This window comes from Lissotriton vulgaris, chromosome 5, assembly GCF_964263255.1.
Source record: "Lissotriton vulgaris chromosome 5, aLisVul1.2, whole genome shotgun sequence".
In the NCBI taxonomy this organism is placed as follows: domain Eukaryota; kingdom Metazoa; phylum Chordata; class Amphibia; order Caudata; family Salamandridae; genus Lissotriton; species Lissotriton vulgaris.
Genome location: NC_141693.1, coordinates 1550701394 through 1550724295, shown reverse-complemented (window position 1 = coordinate 1550724295; position 22902 = coordinate 1550701394). Strand labels below are relative to the sequence as shown.

Here is a 22902-nt window from a genome sequence, read left to right as displayed (position 1 = left end):
ACTGGTAGGGTCTGGACAGAGTTAAAGGAGGGGATGATCCGCAGAGTATTCCTATCCTCAGGAAGATAGATTTCAGCCATCTCTTGGATGTTTCCCACATCCAAAGACAACTACTCCATGAGGAACTGCATTTTTAAAAAAAATAACTTAACTTACTTCTATGAAAGGTACAATCCTGAAACACTTTTGTTCGAAGAGTTTATCAGCTATTAAAGTAAGAGCAGCATTTCCAAAGAGGCGCATATTTATATCGAGTAATATTAAACTGGCCTGAAAGGGCCAATAATTAGAGCTGTACTTTGAAGCGGTAAAGGTGGTAAAATTCATATCTGGTAATATAGACATGTATATATAGATCAGGCCCCTCCAACAGTAGCTTGTGAGCGACTGGTAGCTCTTCAGCGACCTGCAAGGAGATTTCCTGTGTACAAAAATTGAAAAGACTATATTTGAGACGAAAAATTGTTTAATCACAGAACCCATAATTTCCAAAGTATATTTAAAGAGGATATTGAGTGATAAAACTTGCAGAATTGGCAGAGTTACTACAAATATAATTACCTTAGTGCCAGGATGGCATTGCAGCTGTGGATGTATCACCCCTATAGAGGCATTCTAAATTGATGAAGCCTTTTTTACATTTTTTACATTACTGCTGGCAATCCTACACTGAGGTGCTCGGAGCCTTTAATCGTGCATAGAGTGGCCACTAATGTACTCTTGTCCGAGGTGTACAACTCTAATAATATTAGTAGATCTGGAGGAATTAATTTAAAAAAAAGTAGCCCTTATAATGCAACAGGCTGGAGACCCCTGATATATATCAACATGGTACTAAATATGCTGCAGGCTTTAAAGCAATTACCAGTAATTTCAAAACAAATCTTTTTGAGATTAAATCACTAATTGGGAGGTCACAATTGTGAGACATTTCCTGGGACCTTCCTTGACTAAATTTCCCAAACTGTATTTAAGGGCTCGAGTATTGTTTGGTTGCATGAATGAGATAAGATAGACTCACAAGCCCAGTTTATATGTTTATCCAGGGGAACCGGTTCACTATGCGATTACATATTGGTGCATAGCACAGATTTCTTTTTGTTTAGGAATGTTCCTATAATGACCAGGTTACAAACAAACATTACATCGCCCCCATTTAAAATAATGTTTTTTTGCTAAACACATTTTTATTCATTTTACAAAAGAAATGCACCAGCCAATCCGCACCGTATTGCAATGATCGAGGATTACAATCAAAAGTTATCAATACCCAACATGCAGACATTAATAAAGCAGATTAAAGATGTAAACAGTCAAATCCCTCACAGTTAGACACCCCTCCCAACCATTTCCCCCAAATTCCGCTGTATTTCTTGGGGCAACCACGTGCTGCATACATAACTTTCTCCTGTGTGGCGCACCAGTCCACTCCATTCCGCCAACACCCCACACGTGGGGGTTCGGGGCATTTCCAAGAGGCCACAATGCCTCTTTTAGCTACCACCATAGCTGTAGTAAAGAACAGTTTTTCTTTACATGACCCATCCAGCCCATCAGTGATGTCCAGGAGCATGTTTTTAGGGTTGTGTGGAACCTCCCACCCAAGGACCTCAGAGAGCTCTTCATTGATGCCCTGCCAATATCCCGCCAAGAGGGGACAGGCCAAACCATATGGAGGAAGTCAGCAGGGTCATATCCACACCTGGTACAGGCTGAGGACGGACTAAGCCCTGCGCGATGAAGTCGTGCAGGGGTGAGATATGCAGCATGCAGATAATAGAGCTGCACCAAGCGCAGCCTAGTGGAGGCGGTGACCGTTCTGGGGGCCATAAGGGCATCACACCAGTCTTCTTCCTCCAAGGGGCTCACCCAGTCCACCCATTGCGTCCGCAGTCGGTCCATGTAAGTCGGGGTATTGTTAATCAGTGTACGGTAAATGCGGGAAATGCCACCTTTCCCCAGGTACCCAAACATAATCTGGACTTTAAGCGGGCTATGATCTGGCAACAGCGTGCCTGTTGTGAGTTGTGAACGTAGGGCATGTCGTACCTGGAGGTAACAAAAAGATTTTTCGAGTGGTGCAGTGAGCTCTTCAAAGGAACGCATAAGATCCCCCACCCAAACGTCCCCAAGCTGCCTAATGCCTATGAGATCCCAAGCTTTGAAGCCTGGTCACCTCCTTGAGCAAGGTCCCGTGCCACAAGGGTGCACAGTGGGTCAGTGTGTGTCCAGTTGGTGTGTCGCAATGGTGCCCGCCAGGCCAGTAACACCGAGCGATTCACCTCTGGAAGACGGGATGGAATCGGGGTCCCATATAGAAAGGATTGGATTCTAGCGAGGTCCAGCTCCCCTAGTTCAAGACTATAGGCCGGGTCGGACCACTCCTGTTGAACCATTCATGTATGGAAAGAATTTGTGTGGCTAAGTAGTATAGGTAAAGGTGAGTCATCCCCAAACCCCCGTCAAACAAGGGGATCCTGCAAGTACTGAGCGCTAGCCTGGACCTACCCCTTCCCCACAAGAACATGCTGGCTAAGCCGTCGAGTTCACGGATCCAGGCCCTGGGAAGGCACATGGGGGTGTTCTGAATCATATAAAGAAAGCGGGGAAGCACCATCATCTTAAAAAACGGCCACCCTCCCTATAGGGTTGAGGGGCAACGACTGCCACCGCTGGAGGTCCGCCTTGGCTGGCTTTACCAGTGGAGTGACATAGGGCCCAGCTGAGCTCAGGCAGCAGGGTCACCCAGATCCCCAGGTATTTGAATGATTGACGACGTAGAGGTATTTTGGACTGCCAGTCAAAGCATTCCAGTGAGAGGTGAAGGGAAACTAGGACTGACTTGTTGGGATTCAAACGGAGGCCTGAGGCCTGTTCAAAGGACTGCAATATACGTAAACAGTGGGGACCGGACCGAGCAGGGTCTGCAAGGTAGAGAAGGACGTCGTCCGCGTAGAGGGCGATTTTATCCGGTTCAGCGCTGGGCCATTTCTATTCCCGCACCTGACTGCAAGACCGCATCAAGACCGCCAAGGGCTCCAACACTAAGGCGAAAAGCAGGGGAGAAAGGGGACAGCCCTGCCTTGTCCCTCTACAGACAGATTAGGGCTCCAACAGGACTCCATTTACTAGAACACGAGCCCTCGGGAGGGCATACAGAACCTTGACCATGGCCAGGAAGCGGGGACCAAGTCCCATCATGTGAGGAGAAAGCCCCAGTCCACTGAGTCGAAGGCCTTCTCAAAGTCTACAAGGAGAAGCGCTAGGTATGGGGTGAGGAGGTGGTGATGGGCCATGGCGGAGTGCAGTCTGCAAAGACAGTGCAGAGTGCCACGAGAGGGCATAAACCCACATTGGTCAGGGTGGACTAACGTAGACAGATGGGGTTTGAGGCGCTGGGCAAGGAGGGTGGCGAACTGTTTGACCTCAGTGTTGATGAGGGAAATGGGCGGTAATCTGCGCACTGTAGTGATGGGGGCTGGGATTTCGGAACGACTACAACGGTGGCTATGTCCGCTTCTTGAGGGAAGGAGCCCTTCTCCACTGCTTCGCAAAATAACGCGTACAGGTGGGGGATGAGAACATCCCAGAATTGGGAATAGTATTCTTGAAGAAGGCCATCAGGGTCCGGTGTCTTGCCGGATGACACAAGAACGATTGCGTCCCCAATTTCCTCACGGGAAATGGGGAGATCCAGATCGACTTGTCCACACATGGAAGGCGGCCACCCTCCACGTCCATCAGATCCGTAAAGGACAGGGATGGGGCTCGGGCCTCGTATAGCTTGTGGTAGTAGGCGGCAAAGGCTTGCGCCATTTCCAATGGGGCACGGCACAGTGACCTGCCTGGTGCCGATATTTCAGGGATTATACGGTTCGCCCTTGGGTACGTAGCCAGGCGGTGAAGGAGCGAGCCATTCTTGTTGCCCCATCCATACAACCTGGCCACCGAGAAGCGCCAGAGGAGTTTGGCCGTGTCCAGCGACAGCTGTTGCAGCTGGGCTTGTCGCTGGAGCTTGAGTTGACCTTAGGCGACCCCCTTAATCGTGGCCTTGCCAGCCTCCTACTGGGGGCCTGGGGAGGACACAGAGCCCTCATTAGAAAGAAAATACTGTGTTAGCTCTTGCCTTACCACCTTCCTGAAACCCTTGTCTTGAAGAAACCAGGCATTGAACCTCCAAGTTTGTCGGACAGAGGTGGGGTGGGGACCTGAGGGGATCATCACTGGCGAGTGGTCAGAAATACCTCTCGGAAGAAGCGAGACGTCTTGAATCAGCAGACAGTCCACGGAGGGAATGAAGATGGCATCAATCCGTGCCTGTGTGTGGTTCGCTGCTGAGGTGTGCGTGAATTGTTTAGAGTGAGGGTGCCATATTCGCCAGGCATCGCATAAACCTAGTGACGCGGACCAAGACCTCAGCTGTTTGGCTTGTGCAATTCTACCAGGGGATGGAGGGCCTGCCGTGTCAAGGTTGGGTGATGAGACCGCGTTAAAGTCACCCCCAAGAAATGTGGGACCAGGGGGCAGGGATACAAGGAGGTCAACAGACTGAGCTAGGATTGTCGCATGCATCGAGGGGGGAGAATAAAGGGACACCAGGTTGAGCGGGTTGCCGTTTAGTGTGCCACTCAGGGCCACGAAAGTGCCCTGGGCATCAAGAGTCGTTCGGACTGTCACCAGAGGAAGGGAGCATTTCACCAGGTTCGCCACCCCTCGGGAACCCCTTGTAAAACCTGAGTGCCACACTCTATCATAGCCGTACCGCATTAAGAAGGGACAACGATTACCCAGCAGGTGGGTTTCTTGTAAGAGTAAGATGTCCGCCCCTGAGCGCTGCACGTATCCGAGGACAGCCATGCGTTTATAGCGGTCCAGGAGACCATTAACGTTCCATGACATGATGCGCAGGGGGCATTTATCAATGGTGTGTCGGACATGGTGCTTGGGTTGGCAGTGGGACTACAAGTCTGAAAGAGAAGGCCCAGTCTGTCTGCCCTATCGGGTGTACGTCAGGGTGCTTCGTGAATGCTGGTGTGGCAGAACTAAAAAGCCCAAAACATAAAAACAGGTCAATCTGAGCCTCCTAAGGGAGATCTGTATGTCTCACAGGGTACAAATCCTGGTGCTATAGGAAAGCTGGTGTAGAGAAACTAAAGAAAAGGAAAAGAACCAAAAATACAATTCAAACACAGGACAACGGTCCCACCCCCTCAACCCCTCTGCCACCCCGCACCCTACACTTCAGGAACGGAAGCATCTGTCGCCGTAACAATAAACCAGTGAGTAAAAACCAAACTAAAACGTTTGGGAATAGGAAAGCATGGAGGACCCCTTCTCGTGTCCGGATATGTGTATACGAGTCCATCGGGAAAGTAAGAAATGTTCTGGGTTAGAGCACCCTCTCTGGCCGCGGAGCTAGGCCCGGCGGGCAGAGACCACTTCAAGCAGGATCGTGCAGGAGCATCTGGCTACGGGAGAGGTCTGATTCCGGAAAGTCGATCGCCGAGGGCCCGGGCGAAGCACCCCCGCCATCCAGGCAGCCAGAGGAGCCGGAGGACCTCCTAGTCGAGGGTCCCCCTCAAGAGAGACACCAGTTGCTGTGAGTGTCCTGGCGGGGAGGCCGAGCAGGCCCTTCTCTGCCCAGGGCGCCTGCCGGAGTGATTACGCTGAGGTTAAGGAGAGAAAGGAGCAGGGAAGTCAAGACTGCCCTACGCTCCCCCCCCCCAGAATCCAGCGCCCAATCTCCGACCCGCAGAGGGCCCTCCTCTGTCGCCCAGGTCCAGGCCGCCGTAGGATCGTCAAAGAACAGTGTCTTGTTTGCGAACACCACACGCAGGCGAGCCGGGAAGAGGAGCCGGTATTGAATGTCGAGCGCCCTCAGATTCTGCTTAACCTCCCCAAAGGAGAAGCGCTGGCCCTGGACCTCGCGGGTGTTCCTAGGAAGATCATGATAGCACAATTTTCGTCGCGCAGCCGCTGTTGTTTGCTGGCTTCAGCCAAGTTACTGTCACAGTCTTTGAAGTTGAGAATCCGCATTATGAATGGGCAGGGGGGGGGGAGCACCCGGCGCCGGTCTCAGGGCCAGAGATCGGTTAGCCCGCTCAATTGCAAAGCATGGGGAGAGAGAGCCCTCTGGGACCCAGGACCGCAGCCACTCCTCCAGGAAATGCGCCGCACGGCCCTGCTCCACTCCCTCCGGAAAGCCCACTAGGCAGAGGTTATTGCGTTGAGATCTATTATCTACAACAAGGGGTGGTGAGGGACAGAGTCTCTGAATTAAGCAGAAAGCTCTCACCCAGTCAAGAGATCAGGGCTAGATCCAACACCGTTTTTTAGCTCACTGCACCATCCCAGTTTCAGAACCTGGCTGTATGCAAATTAGTCTGTTCCTGTCCCGGTGCATGATGGGAACAGGGCAAACCAAACTACAAAAGCCAATTCTTACACTGGGAAGGAAACAAGCTCCCGGGGACCGGTTTCTGGCATTACAGCCGTCTTCGGCCCGGTTTGCTTGAATCCTGATGGTGCAATGAGCAAGGGTCTCACATCTGAGAATACCCTTCCACGCTTAGGGTGGACAAAAATATTTACAACAAGGGGTGGTGAGGGACAAAGTCTCTGAATTAAGCAGAAAGCTCTCACCCAGTCAAGAGATCAGGGCTAGATCCAACACCGTTTTTTAGCTCACTGCACCATCCCAGTTTCAGAACCTGGCTGTATGCAAATTAGTCTGTTCCTGTCCCAGTGCATGATGGGAACAGGGCAAACCAAACTACAAAAGCCAATTCTTACACTGGGAAGGAAACAAGCTCCCGGGGACCGGTTTCTGGCATTACAGCCGTCTTCGGCCCGGTTTGCTTGAATCCTGATGGTGCAATGAGCAAGGGTCTCACATCTGAGAATACCCTTCCAAGCTTAGGGTGGACAAAAATATTTACAACAAGGGGTGGTGAGGGACAGAGTCTCTGAATTAAGCAGAAAGCTCTCACCCAGTCAAGAGATCAGGGCTAAATGCCAGAAACCGGTCCCCGGTAGCTTGTCTCCTTTCTGGTAAAGAATTGGCTTGGTAGTTTAGTCTGCCCTGTTCCCATGATGCACTGGGCCAGGGACAGACTGATTTGCATATAGCCAGGTTCTGAGCTGGGATGAGGCAGTGAGATAAATAACGGTGATGGATCAAGCCCAGATCTTTGGACTGGGTAAGAGTGGTCTGCTCAATTCAGACACTCTGTTCATCACCACCCCCTTTTCTGAATCGTTGTTGGCCACTATAGGTGTGGCAGGGTATACTCAGACATGAGTCCCTTTCTCACTGCTCCATCAGGATTCAAGCAAGCCGGGCCGAAGACGGCTGAAATGCCAGAAACCGGTCCCCGGTAGCTTGTCTCCTTTCTGGTAAAGAATTGGCTTGGTAGTTTAGTCTGACCTGTTCCCATGATGCACTGGGCCAGGGACAGACTGATTTGCATATAGCCAGGTTCTGAGCTGGGATGGGGCAGTGAGATAAATAACGGTGATGGATCAAGCCCAGATCTTTGGACTGGGTAAGAGTGGTCTGCTCAATTCAGACACTCTGTTCATCACCACCCCCTTTTCTGAATCGTTGTTGGCCACTATAGGTGTGGCAGGGTATACTCAGACATGAGTCCCTTTCTCACTGGTCCATCAGGATTCAAGCAAGCCGGGCCGAAGACGGCTGAAATGCCAGAAACAGGTCCCCGGTAGCTTGTCTCCTTTCTGGTAAAGAATTGGCTTGGTAGTTTAGTCTGCCCTGTTCCCATGATGCACTGGGCCAGGGACAGACTGATTTGCATATAGCCAGGTTCTGAGCTGGGATGGGGCAGTGAGATAAATAACGGTGATGGATCAAGCCCAGATCTTTGGACTGGGTAAGAGTGGTCTGCTCAATTCAGACACTCTGTTCATCACCACCCCCTTTTCTGAATCGTTGTTGGCCACTATAGGTGTGGCAGGGTACACTCAGACATGAGTCCCTTTCTCACTGCTCCATCAGGATTCAAGCAAGCCGGGCCGAAGACGGCTGAAATGCCAGAAACCGGTCCCCGGTAGCTTGTCTCCTTTCTGGTAAAGAATTGGCTTGGTAGTTTAGTCTGCCCTGTTCCCATGATGCACTGGGCCAGGAACAGACTGATTTGCATATAGCCAGGTTCTGAGCTGGGATGGGGCAGTGAGATAAATAACGGTGATGGATCAAGCCCAGATCTTTGGACTGGGTTAGAGTGGTCTGCTCAATTCAGACACTCTGTTCATCACCACCCCCTTTTCTGAATCGAGATCTATTATCAGCATCCTCTGCCCGACGGTGCAACTCCCGAGTGTGCGACTGAAGGCAGGCCACCTGCCCCTTAAATTGTTGAAAGTCATCTTCGACAGGGGAGATGCGGGTTTCGGTCTCTGTAATTCGGGCAGTGGCGTTACGGAGGTCCTACCGAATGAGAGTCATGTTGACTCGCACTTTGCGATTTTGCCTTCCACCGAGGTCTGGGCTGCATGCATGGCCTGAAGGATGGTGGCCAAGTCCGCGGACGGAGGGGCCTCCTGTTCAGGCACGCCCCTGGTAGCTCCCGCTTCCAAGGTAGTAAAGCGATCCATCTTAGTCTGGGTGGCAAGAGTCTTCGCCGATCTGTCTATTCTGCCCAGTGGGAAGTCAACAAGTTAAAGCAGGCGAGCAGTGGGTCAGCCGAGACAATCAGCTAGCGCAAGGACTCAGTACGGGTCAAAGTGCCGCCTGCCAAAATGTGCGGCCGGAGTCGAGGAGGAGGGAGGGAGGGAGAAGGACCCCGTTCCAGGGCTAAACAGAGATCCCCCATTAGGGCCGAAGAATGTTCCGCAGGGCGGTTATGCACAATGTCCGCAGGGATAGTAGTGGGTCCAGGACTGATGTGGCAGATGACTACGGGAGCGCAGTAATGCTCAGCGCCAGGCCCAGAGAGGAGAGGCCCAGCAGGGTCAGTTCACCTCAGCCGCAGGTCGAAGAGGCACGCTGGGAGTGGGGGAGGAAACTGGGTGGGGGAAGGAAGCCGTGCTAACCAGGGCCCCACGCATCCGCCTGCCGCCCGACCGACGAATCCTCCACCAAAACCCAGATGCCTCAGCACCCCCACTCCTTACCTCCAGTCCAAGGCGCAGGAGCTCGCCGCCTGCTACTGAGCTCCCACTTACCGCCAGCAGTGCCCGCAGCAGTGGCATAGGCCTCAGGTTCAGCAGGAGCAATCAGGAATCGTGCAGACCTCCCCCAGGTGGACTCCGAAGGCTCTCCACTCCCAGAGATGTTGCTTAGGCCCAGGGGGTGGTGGGGGGGTGGGGTGGGGTGGGGAGCTCCGCTCTCAGCAGACTGCCCAATGGCACCGGTGATGTCGCCCTGTGTGAGACTACAGTCCCAGTGGATCATACAGCAGGTGACGAAGTCCGATCAAGCCCGGGGAGGTGAGCGGGGGGTGGGGCAGTGATGGAGCACCGCCTCAGCAGTTCACGCAATGAGCGGAAGCTCGCGGCTCCGTCAGGAATCCGCCCTGCCCAACCTAATCTGCATCTGTGGCGCGATGGAGGCCCGCAGCGCCAATTGTGTTCAGGTAGGCCCCGGGGGACGGCAGGTACCAGCCCAACAAATCCCACAGCTGTGTTGTGAAGGGGGCCTGCAGGGCTAGGTTTCCAGTCCAGGGCCCGAGGGATAGCAGAGTCAGCCCCACAAGTCCAGCACAGTGATGGGGGCCCGCAGGGCCAACGCCCGCAGTCCAGGACAGCGGTTCCCACCGCCTCCAGACGTGCAAACCGCCGGCAGAGGCCCGCAGCTACAGTCCTCACCAAATGTTACCCCAAGAAGGTAATCCGTTGTCTCAGCGCAGCCTTTCCTTACATTGAGGTCAGTGGGAAGTCAAAGTGAAACCAGTGCTGCAAGTGCTTGGACGTCTTCACAGTAAACCACTTGCTTGGTTAAGGGTCTCGCAGAAAAATTCTCTTTGACAAGCGATGGAAAACCCTGAACATGCCTCTGCACCCTGTGCCCTTCCAAGAGGTCCGTGGGAAAAAGTTGGTCGCCAGCCGCCGAGGTAGTGCAGCGACGGGCCTCCGGGCAACAGACCTCCCATCCTGTGGCCGACACCGCTAACCGGCAGCCCACAGCCCCAGACCACCGGAGACAGCAGGCAGCACCACTGCAGCCCCGTCGGGTTTCCAGGGTCCACAGTACTAGCGGGCACAGGCAGAGGGGTGCACAACGCCGGGTGAAGTTGGCAACAGCGATCAGGCAAGGATCCTCCGGCCGTCCGATCAGCAGCCAGACCTCTCCAATCTCCACTGCCTGAGGTGGCGGTCAATGGGTCAGCCGCTCCACGGGGGCACCAGGCAGCGGGAGTCTCCAGCGGGCTGAGGCAGAGGGGGCAGCCCGCGCCGATCATGGCAGACACAGGATCGGCGGGCTAGGCCAGGCCTCCATAGCCACCCACTCCCGAACGCCAGAACCGGAGGACCCCTCCGATCTCGGGGGAGGGGGTACCCTGAGAATGTTCAGGGGACTAAGACCGGGAAACGACCAGCGAGGTCCGAAGGCCACAGGGCGTGCCGATCAGCCTGGAGGAGCCGCCATCTTGAATGCAGGTCCCCGCCGGGTGGCCGAGCGCGGCACAATAGCGTCTCACAAATGGAAATCTTGCAGCCAGGGTGCAGCCAGAGGTGTGACGGCGACCCGGCCACCAGTTTTAGGGTCGGATGGCTCTCTGGATGGGCGGATATGGGTGAATGGCGGAGGGGTCCGGGAGCACACTCAGGGCGCGTCCACCATCTTGGCTCGCCAAGCCACGCCTCCTTAAAATAACGTTAGACATGATGTGTTAGTTTAATACAACCAAATGTGCTCCACTAAACATACTCCTACAAAGGGTATTAAACGGGAATGAGCTACACAGGACAAGGTAAAAGCATGGATACACTACTAGAGTGCCCAGCGATATTGAAACAGGAAGAGAGGTTACCAGTTCTCAAAGTGGAACATTTATCTTGCCAACATTAGAATCTTTAATAAACAATAATTGCACAATGCTCTTCAATGAGGCAGCCTAGGCACAAGAGCAATTCAGCCTTTACTCGATTCAATAACCTGAGGCAAGCTGTGAGAACGTTTTCAGGAGTCCCAGGCCAGGGCAAACACGGCCCACTGAGCAGGTTCATCCGGACTACCTCAGCTGAAGTTACTTGATAAAAGCTGGGTCAGAGACAACAATGGTGAAAAAGAGACTATGCCCGCTTGGTTTGATCTTGGGTCTGATGGATCTTCACTGGTGAATCTTCCTCGGGCCAAACACAAATTCACCACCCAAAGGGAAAAAGCCCATCCCGGATTGCAGCAGTGATAAAGGAATAGAGGCGGAAGCCACCACCCATTGCAATGTGAGATTTGAGCCTAGCACTTCTGGTTCTCTAGAGTTTGGCCACCAAACATGGAGTTGATTTCCTCACCACTAAGTTTTTGTAGGCGTTACATCTTCTGTGAAGGAAACCCACTTGTGGTTTCTGTAAGCACTCCACAATCATGAGTGCTTCGTATCACGCTGTAGGGGCATGGGCCATGTGGTATGAAGGCTTCACTACATGGCCTGGTGGGGCAGATCTTTCACTGGACTGCCCTGTCATTTTTTTTCCTGTCTCAGGGCATCGCAATCCCCCTCTTCTAGAAAGTATTTCTTTGATGGACTCCTCAGCAGTCAGTCAGGCTCCTTCTCTAAAACAAGCATTTGCAATGCAATAGGTCTCGCATTTGCAAGAGTTTAAGCTATTGGCATTGTAAATGACAATGCCTTTTATTTATCTGTTTTGCTACTTAACACATAAATAGAAGGCATTGTCATTTACATTTACAATGCCAATTGCTCAAACACTTGTAAATGCGAGACCTGTTCAAAGAAGCGGCCACCATTAACCCTGCTGCTCCAAAAGTTAAAATGTGCATGGCGCGCTGAATGTTGCAGGAAAGCATGCCGTGCCTGCAGTAGGAGAAACTCATTAAAGAAAACAGTGCTCACAAACAAACAAAAAATGAGGCAAAACCAGGAGAGAGCAATGAAGCAACATGGGAGAGCTGGGTAATCTTAAACTTTACAGCTATTGCAGATTCTGCAACGTTCGGAGTTTGAGAATTATGGTATAGTCCAATCGGAGTTTGAGAATTATGGTATAGTCCAATGAACAAAACATGTACGCAAATGTTAGCAAAGCAATTTGAGTATTGCGATGTATATGAGCGGAAGTGACTGGCTACAAATTAACTATAGTGTCACTGAAGAAGCTGGCAGCCCTCTGCTTGAAAGGTGTTCACACATGCAAGATGTTTTAACCAAAATATATGGGGATGTGTGAGGAAACCACATAGTGAACAAATCATGTTATATCTGGTTTGTTAAATGCTATTTCAGGGAATACATTGATCAAATATAGCACCTTTGCTATCCTCATTAATACAATACTTTAGATGGTGTAATTTTATTGATGAAGTTGCCCAGAATCCGTAAAAAAATATTTGTCCCGTAACGCAGGTCGTTCTGCATGGCCGATCCTCGGCATGTTTCACCTCATGGTGCTGCGCCTTTCTTTTTAAACCTGTCCTGTTTCCTGCTCTCCTACCGTCAGCATAGGCAGGACAGCTGACTGTGCGGGGTATGCAGGGATATCTCTATGCGTGATCATCTACACAAACAGCTTCACATTCACAGGCGCCATGGTGAGCTCGTTCTGTGGTGGGTTACATGTTTACAGCAACAGCATTCTTTCAGAGGAGCATCAAACAATTTTCCGAAGATTACTGTTTGAACGCAGCAGCCTATTCCACCAGAAGCAACATATCTTCACAAAAGCCATTAGATCTGCACCGACTGCAACAGCCCAGGAATAACATGATAAGCAATTTGCAGCATTTAAGGTGGAAGGGGGAAAAGCCACTAATAAAAGCACAGACAAAACGCCTACCATTAATTTAAAAAAAACAGCGTCCCGCAAGTGGTGTGCGCACGCTGTAAGGAAACAAGCTTACTTTAAGTAGAGCTATCCTATTAATGGAACTGTGGGGACAATGATATAGTTAACTTCAGTATTGGGGAACTCAAGATCACTTGCTGGTTGGGAGGCGTTAGAGGGCAAGTCTCACCTAGGAGTGGTTCACTCAGTCCTCGGTATCAATTTTGCTATGCTGGAGGTAGATAATCCTGGTCAAACCATCTATCTGAGGGAAAACCTGCAAGCTGGTGTGCTAGGCATGTGCATGACCCACGGCCGAAAGCGGCAACGTGCTTCTCTCAGTGGGGCTTCCTTTTCAGAATCGGCCCATTGTAGTAAGTCAGAGCGCCAGCGGGTGAGGTTAGGTCCTTGGAGGTATTTGCAGGTGGGGAAAATGTTAGAATCGGAGCCATGACGACGTCATTACAATGCCAGTGTAATCTTGTCATAACGACAGTGATGAATGTCACAACAATGCCTGGCTTTACCACAAAAAAAGCAACAATATTACTCAACCCTCTCGTCTTCTCCATAAAACGTATGTCACTGTAGTGGTGCCCGCCGCGCCTACATAAAACATATGCATGAAGTGGGCGCCATGATAATATTAAGAAACTAGCCCAGAATAACGCGGTGCTGAGTCAGGAAGAGACATTAAGGGGGAGGAGTGTAGCGCAGCAGTACTGTAAAGCTGTCACAGGAGTACACGTCATAGGCCCGCCTCTGTCACCCTATCACGATACACACCAGAGCGCACCCACACTGAATTCACCCAGCGCCCCCTGCAAGCGCCAGGACGTCAGCCTGCAAGGCGCTAGCACGGGAGCTAAGTCACATGCAACCATGGATCACACACGCCCCCCAAAGGTACACGGCTCACAGTAAAGTAACCAGTGTGCATGTCACCAGCATTCTAACACACAAAGTAAATAACCCCAACTTACATTCCAACTATGACATCATGACCTGTCATTTCAATTCACTGGCCAAAACAACTGCACATTAATTCCGTCCACACCCGTGCGCCGTGAGTGTCAGTCCATATCTGTCGTGCGAGCAGCTCACACTGACCGTTACAAAAATGTAACTACACCCGTTGGCGGAGAGTGACCACCACTGGACAGTATAAGCCAGCCCTGCCGTTCAGTAGAATAACCAGGAAGTCAGGCATCCTTGCCCGTGACATGGGCGGGGCCTGTGACGCAGCCGGAAGAGGCCGGTGTTTCTCGTTGATGCGGGGCTCCCATCATGGAGGGAGAGCCCCGCTGTAGCGTGAAAATACAGAGAAGTGCCCCGCGTGTGGAGATGCGCCGGAGAAAAGGAGCGCAGCGAGGCGACGCGACAAACGAGCGCGGTGAGTTGAAGGGGGGATATGTGTGTCTGTGTGTGCGCGTGTGTGTGCGCGTGAGCCCGTGAGTGGTGGTGGTGGTGGTGGTGGTGGGGGGGGAAGAGGGGTGCGTGCGTGTGTGCGCGTGCCTGCCTGCCTGTGTGTGTGTGTGTGTGTGTGTGTGCGCACGGGCGTGCCTGCGTGGATTCGGAGCCAGGGGACGGGCAGCCTGATACAAAAGCGCGAGGCACGCTCACGAGGACAAATCTGAGACAGCAGAGGCGCCTGGCCGAATGCTGTCTCAGATTCCCCCGAAACTAAAAACAATAGGTCCTGACCTAGACAGCGCATGCTCCGCATGCGCAGCTCTACGCTCGACCTAACTAGACAGCGCATGCTACGCATGCGCAGCTCTACGCTCGACCTAAAAAACTATAAAAAAAACATTTTGTCTCCTAGCATGCTGTAGAACTTCAAGGTTTATTTTCCCAAACTTGCCACAGCCTTGAAGCACAGAACAGTTTTGCAGTCTCCAGTGGTGTAAAACCCCAAGCCAGCTGATAGTTTTTGCCCCAAACTGATTATATGCATTTCAACTCTAGGACTAGTTTCAGGCAGTTCCTAACATATGCTAATTTCTCCCACACCGTCCAGTTTTAGAGTTTGCAACATAGTGTGAGCAGGACACTGGGGTGTAATTGTGAGCCCATGTCAGGGAAGACATAAGGTACAAAAGAGTGAAAGGCTTCCCCACTTAACTACCACTTCACATGTTGGTGTAAAACTTCTAAGGAACAATGGAGCAGGGCAGAAGCTTTTCCCTATACTCCCAAATGAACCTTGGTCTCCTGTGCTCCACACCATAGAGTCTGTTCCATGACAAAGAACTACCATGAATGCTTTGGAGGGGTCCTGAAATTCACACTGCTGTTTTGGATTTATCCAACCTCCATCTTATGTACCACTCTAGTTCAGGAAATCAAAAGCGATTCCATGTTGCAACAGACCCAAGTGACAAAATTGCTCTACCCAACATCAACTGGACATGTATACAATACCCACATGCTCTCCATTCCCCAAATGAAAGGAGTGAATTACCAATTTGAAAGACAGGAGAGGCCAACAAGCAACTCTCTACGGAAAGCAACAGGTAAAAAGGACGGTCTTGTCACGATAATTTGTTTCTGGCACCACTGTCAGGCTTTTACAGCCCAAGCGATGGTAGTTACACTCAGCAAATGAGGGCACACATGCATATCACAGAGTCCAGCTCTTGGTCTCAACTGTGTAACACGAGGCACTGGATGCAGCTTGCCAGTCTTACAATAGCCATGCAATTATTCTGAAAAAAAAGTGTGCCTCTGCCAATGTAACATATCTTCTTCCTAGGTGCAAATCCCCCTATATTTAGCATCCACTTGTCTTCTAACATCTTACTGTCATGTCCCCCGTTATCTGTATAAACGGGTGTATACTCCACAGCGACATACTGACTGTGATTGGTGGAAGTTTCATAACATTCTTAAATGCCCATACCTTACCCACTTGCCTAAAAATATAGGAAAAGTGCCTCAGAACATTACCACCCATCGTGAGTAGTGTTAGAAATGGGGGGTCTCTAGTTGCCAATGGTTTGCACCTTTGTCCAAATAGGGACCCTTGCTTCTAGTCAGGGTAAGGAGGAAACCCTCCTAAAATAACCCCTGCTCACCCCCTTGGTAGCTTGGCACAAGCAGACAGGCTTATCTCAGAGGCAGTGTGTAAAGCATTTGTGAACACACACAGTAATACAGAGAAAACACTATAAATGGACACGACACCAGTTTAGAAAATAAGTAATCTTTATCTAAACCAAAACAAGACCAAACAACAATAATCCACAATACAGTATCAGAAATATCCTTAAATATAGGTTATTCACTCTAAATAAAGCGTGTAGTCACAAATAACTCCACCTGGAGTTATAACAACGTCGTGCCAGACGAAAATCCCAAAGCGAGGTGTGCAGCGTCAGGCCCTCAAAGAACATTACCTTGGAAACAATGAAAGCCAAGACAAAGCTGGGCTCCACTTTTTATACACACAAATCCTTTGTTCTCTGAAGGCAGAGAGTGTCTGTGCCTAGCCAAATCAATACTGTCCTGACTGGTGCAGCTTTCTGGCAGGAGGTGTAGACAGCATTGTTAAAGGCAACCCAGGCCCAGTCAGGTGAAAAGGAAATCTCTTCCCCCCCACTCTAAATGCAATCCAGGTCCATTCAGCCCAGCCCTGACTCATCAGACTTCTGGAGCCACAGCCCCTCTCCAGCTCCTGTCATCCAAAAGCCAGACATGCAATACACAAACCAAGCAGAGGCACAATGGATGGTTAGGCTTTCTAAAAGTGGTATTTTCAAACACAAAATGTAAAAATCACCCTCACTAAAAGATGTGTTTTAACACTCTGAGTTCAGGCATACTAAACTTTATTTTTCTACCTTGTTCCTTGGGCCAGATATGTTATAAACAAACTCCCCATTCTGTCCTATGGGAACGGGTAGCCTTTCAATAGTGAAAAACTAAATTGGCAGTATTTCGCTATCAGGACATGCCACACACATCAGGGCATGTTCTACCTTCCACATACAGTGCACCCTGCCCACAGGGGTACCTTGGACATACCTTATGGGTGACTAATATATAGAAAAGGAAAGGTTTAGGGACTGGCAAGTGTGTGTACTTTCCAAGCCAACATGGCAGTCCCAGACTGCACGCAGGCTCTGCAATGGCAGACCAGAGTTACATCTTACACGCCGTTTCTGTGGGTGTCACAATCAGTACTGCAGCCCGCTAGCAGCATTTGATTTACAAGCCCTGGGCACACACAGTGCACTATACTATGACTAGTACATCAAATAACCTATCATGGAAACACCAATCCATAACAGTAATTTACAAAGGGAACACTTGCACTTTGGCACTGAACAGCAGTGGCAAAGTCCCCAAAGTATCTAGACCAGCAAAACTGAGTCCAACACACAGCAAAAACACAGGAGGCAACAGCAAAAAATGGAAGGGAGACCCACGCCAATGGTGCCAGGTCTAACAAGTAGGTCTGGCATTTTCAGGCACTGTCAAGCTAATACACATGTTGCAATGTAACACAATTATATGTCTGAGACGCCCAGCCCACCTTTCCCCCAGGTCAACTTTTTGTTGAACTACTTATTTTTCCTGCTAACACCATGGAATACTAGTAGCAGATCCAATTCTTCAAGTGTTAGGGATTTAGGCCCAAATTTAGAGTTTGGCCAGCAGGTACTTTGGGCCATATGTACGAAGAATATTTCCAGTCGCAAGTGGTCCAAATCTTAAAATCGGGCCGTTTGCGATGACAAAATGTTTTTCCTGATGTACAAACACCAAAACTGCGCTTCTCAAGAATAGCAGTCTGGGGAGAGAAATCACTATTTAGAAGGGATGTGTTTGGAGCGTCCCTTCCAAGCAGCAATATCCAGTGTTATGTCTCAATGTTTTGTGACTGAAATACGGTTGGAAAACCTTGATATTTTACCACCAACTCAAAGTTGTTGGTAATGCATTTGCAAATTTTAAGGGGTTCCCATGGGACCCCTTCCCCTTTGAGAAAGCTTGAAAAACATTTGTTAAGAGCAGGCAGTGGACCCACAGACCATTGCCTGCTCTTAAAAAAAGTGAAAACAAAACGTTTCATTTTTTTATTGCTAAAACGCATTCATTTTCCTTTAAGGAAAGCGGGTTGCATTTTAACAACAACAACAACAAAAAACCTTTTATGCATAAGCAATCACAAACATGGTGGTCTGCTGACCTCCTCAGGCCACCACCCCAGTGATGGCAGGCATTTCGAATGCATTGCAAACTGCGACCAACCTTATTAATATTCATGAGGTAGGTTGATTTGCGACCCACTAGGTATCGCAAGTAGAAAAACAAACATTTTCATACATAAGTAATAGCGATTTCCCAACAGCAATTCGGATAAAATCACGATTTGGAAATCGCTATTTCTACTGTTTGTACACCTGGTCCTCCGTCACATACTTGAGAGATCTCCTGCCTGCCTTATTACAAATGCATTAGACTATAATGTTCTTGTAATAAGGTGAACAAAGCAAACACATGGAAACCATGGACGGAACGCTAAAACTTTTCAGACACTCACCCCCAGTCACAGGTCTGGGTTGAATCCATCATCGTTCTTTAGCTCACTTCGCCACCCCAGTTCAGACCCATCCATATGCAAATCAGTCTTTACCGTATTCCTCATGGGAATAGTCCAGACCGAACTGCCAAGCCAGGTCTTCACTGGACCGGAAACAAGCATCATGCGCCTGTGTGTGTGACCGGAACTGTCTGGCGTGTCCAAAAGCGGTGTGCACCTGATATTGTGCCTCATTTCCAGGGAGGTACGGATTGTACAACTCTTCGTTGTGTGTGTGACCGGAATGGTCAGGTACCACTATAGTTAACCACAAACGGTAGATGATGGCTCTGGTTATTAAGCCTTCTCACAAAAACTCTTAGTTCCTCCCACTACCATGCCAAATCAAAAACAATATAATGTAAATGTACAGGAATTTATATAGCGCAAATCACCAACCGGTCTCTAAGCGCTTGCTTAGGGAACCCGTCCTGGTATTCCCCTGTGAGATAACCCCGGCAGGGTATCCGCAAGGTGAAAGCCAGGCATCAGGCCGCGAGGGGCCGTTGTGGAGATTAAGCAAGCTATTGCCCAGAGTCGCAGAGTGTGAACCCGTGAATCGAGTAGGCATCGGAGCGAGAATTGTCGAGTCCATGGACATTTTAGGACTCAAGACCCCGCCGAGCCGGGAATTGAACCCTGGTCCCGGGCTGACCTCTGCTTCCAGGTCTGCCTCCTCTAATCTATGTAGCGCTTCTACCGACATCTCTTGGAGAAAAAGGAATTGCTGTAGTAGTATGCCACTCTTTTCTCAAGTTTGCCCGCACACAGATTTGGAGCAAAGTAAGCTCCGATAGCCACACCCTTTTCCTGTACATAATACTTTGCATCTGTAGATGAGGAGATGGTATAACAGATGAACCTTCTTTAGCAACACGTTTAGCATGATTGTGGCAAAAGATTACCACTGTAGTTGGTCTTAACTATTGGTGTGTGATCTTCACAATGCGTGTGATGAGGTTTAGATTGTGGAAGGTGACCACACGTGTGATGTTGGTTCATGATATACCTTCATTATCAGCATGACGCACATTTGGGGAGTGCATTAGCAGTGCTCAAAACAGTATCCAGTTTCTTCACGCGCACCCTGCTTCCCAGGCATCCCATATTTTACCCAGTGCCATCAACTGGTTTTCTAAGTGCTACATGAGCAGGTGCTGCATTTTAGTGCAGGTTGTTGCACGGTTTTGAGAATGTGGGGAGCTCAAGGAAACTGGTGCCAAGCGTCCCCCCTTTATGAACCGAATTTGACACACTGTTTAATAATACACAGGATTTAATAAAAAGGAAAATTCAAAAAGCAAAAACCTCAAGGATCTCTATAGGCGACACTCCTCTGCAAATCAACAGACAGTTTCTGCACCAGATGATGTAGAACGACAGATAAATTAAGATGTTGATCAAATCTAACTTGGGACCTTATAGCCTACAAGAAATCCACTCTACTGGAAGGGGAGGTGTATACGCAGTGAGGAATCCGCAGTTATTAATAGAAAGAGTAATACCTAAGTAAGTAACTTCTTTTCATACTGGATACTTCTGAACACAGATTCCTCTCCTTTTGAATCAATAACTAAGCAAACACCACCAGTGGGTGTTACAGTAGTGCCTGTTAAAGGCATGGGTAGACACTAGCCAGCCAAGGTCGTAGCTGCAGCCTTCACCTTGCTGAAATGAGCTCAAGGCCTTCTTTTAGCCAGAGCATACCACAACGCGGTTCAAAGGTCCATTCACCACAGTAAGGTCACCATCTGCAGTGCCTTTCCTTTCTTCAGGCCGGCGAATCTGACAGTCGATAATTAATCAATCCGCGCTTCTCAGTCCTATTAGTGCAGAAACTAAGGGCACACTTAAGACCAACTGGCGGGGTCTCCTCCTCCTTAGGGGGATGCAGGGAAGAAAAGAAAGCAGGGAATGTTATGGACTGCCACAAATAAAAAGGCAGCACTACTTTCTGCAGAAAGAATGAATTAATCCGTAAACACCAACCTGTCAGGAAATATGTGATAGACAGCAGCTGAGCTGATAATGCCTGCAATTTAACGATGTGAGATGCAGAAGTGATGGAAATAAGAAACAAGCAATGGCATACCCAATAGGTCTCGTCTATGGGACCTTGTAAGTGTTTAGCAAGAGCTTTTGGCTTTGCCAATGTCTTTAACCCGTTGACCGCGGCGCAAATTCCGCCGCGGTTAAGGTGAATTCATAAGTGGGCGTGTTTTGGACGGCCCCCGGCCATCCTCCGCACATGCCCTATGTGACATAGGACGCACCGAAAGGTTAAGCTATGTTGTAGAGCAATGTAGCTGCTGTGCAACATGTCGAAAAGTTATAATAAAAAGGTGTTGTAACAATTTTTGTTACCATATATATAGCCAAGAAGACATTATGTACAACTATATGACCCTATTAAAAAAATAATTAACATAAAAAATGTCTTCTAGTTTCTGGTTAATGGTAGCAGGGAGGACATAAATAATGGGAGGGTGGAGGTTGGGAAATAGTACCTGAATTGCAACACGTGCAGCGGATGAACACTAAGGGAGATCCAACAGATGCCCAATTCCGAGGGCAGACTGAGGTGATGCTTAGTGATGCTGATGTACTGCAGAGGTGGTGGTGAGCTGGTGCGGAGATGATGCTGAATGATACTCGGGTGGTGCTGAGTGATGCTGAAGTGGTGGTGTGCTGATGTGCAGGTGATGCTGATTGATAAGGAGGTGGTGCTGAGTGACCCTGAAGTGGTGATGTGCTGTGGTGATGCGCAGATACGGAGGTGATGCTGCACTGATGATGAAGTGGTGCTGTGCTGGTGTTGAGGTGGGGCTAAACGGGTGCTAATGTGGTGCTGCACTGGTGGTGGTGCACTGATAAGGAGGGTGTGCTGTGCTGATATTGTGGTTGTGCTGTGCTGATGCTGAAATGGTGCTGTGCTGTGGTGGTGCTCAGCTGATGCCAAGTGATGCTGCAGTTGTGCTGAGTGATACTGAGGTGGTGCTGAGTGATACTGAGGTGGTGCTGAGTTATACTGAGCTTATGGTGCTGCACAGGTTCTCAGGTGGTGATGAGCTGGTGCTTAGGTGGTGTTGAGGGATGCAGAGTTTTTGCTGTGCTGAGGTGGTGCTGCACTGATGCTGAGAAGGAACTGCACTGGTGGTGGTACACTGATGCGAAAGTGGTGCTGTGCTGATGCTCAGATGGTGTTGTGCTAAGACTGTGCTGAGCGGATGTTGAGGTGGTGCTACGTTGATGCTGATGTGGTGCTGCGCTCGTGCCATGGTGGTACTAAGCTGAAGCTGTTTGGTGCGGTGCTGATCTGAGATGGTGCTGTGCTGATTCTGAGATGGTGGTGCTGAATGATACTGAGGTGGTGCTGTGCTTGTGGGGGGGTGGAGCTGAGTGATGCTTTGGAGGTGCTGAGGTGGTGCTCAGGTGATGCTGCGCTGATGTTGAGGTGGTGCTGTGCTGATGCTGAGGTGGTGCGGACTGATACTGAGGTGGTGCTGTGCTTGTGCGGAGGTGGTGCTGAGTGATGCTTTGGCGGTGCTGTGCTCGTGCTCAGGTGATGCTGCACTGGTGCTGAGGTGGTGCTGTGCTAATGCAAAAGTGGTACTGCGTTGGTGCTGAGGTTACTCAAAAGAGGCATTGCAGCACATTTAGCAGCAAGTCCCCCGGGCCTGGTAGGAATGTAACAAGTTCACCCACTCCAGCATAAAGTAAACGCCTCAGCGGGTTTTCAGACCACAGACACTCACAATGCTCAGGTCCTGCGCTGTCGAGTCGGGCTGCACACAGGATGAAAGGCAGGTCAGGGGCGGCCTTAGGCATGTGCAAGCTGTGCACCTGCACAGGGCCACCAAACCCCAGGGGCCACCACACCAATATATATCCTTAAGATAATAATCCTCTGAGGATGGATACATATTTGAGTGGTGGCCCCTGGCAGGGATTTGGCAGCCTCCGGATCTGATCCACTTCCAAACACCCTGACCCCCCCTCTTCATTGGCCTCCATGCTCCGCCCCGCCTTGACTCCCTCTTCCAGGGCCCCCCACCTACGCTCCCAGCCCAGGGCCACCAGGAGCCTAGAGCCGCCCCTGGGCAGGTGCAGGCTTTCCCTGGGCATGTGCGGCTGGGTTCCAGCAGCTCCAGTCCTTCCACGCCGCGCTTCCAGTCCTCTAGGTGGTGGCCCAAACTTCAAAACTCACTCTCTACTGACAGCCACTCTTGGGAAACAGGGTTAACGTGGTACCAGCAAACAAGGCGCTGTCTTTACTGCACTGCAATCTATACCACAGTGGGCCCTCCTGGTATACAGTGACACTGTGAAGGCCCGTTGAGGTCCTGGAA

At 50.1% G+C, this 22902-nt stretch overlaps 1 protein-coding gene across 4 annotated transcripts in view; it reads right to left on the bottom strand.

The window, feature by feature from the left end:
- SLC12A6 (solute carrier family 12 member 6) overlaps positions 1-22902 on the bottom strand; it is a 734261-nt gene that overhangs the window by 262100 nt on the left and 449259 nt on the right. The window lies entirely within an intron of this gene.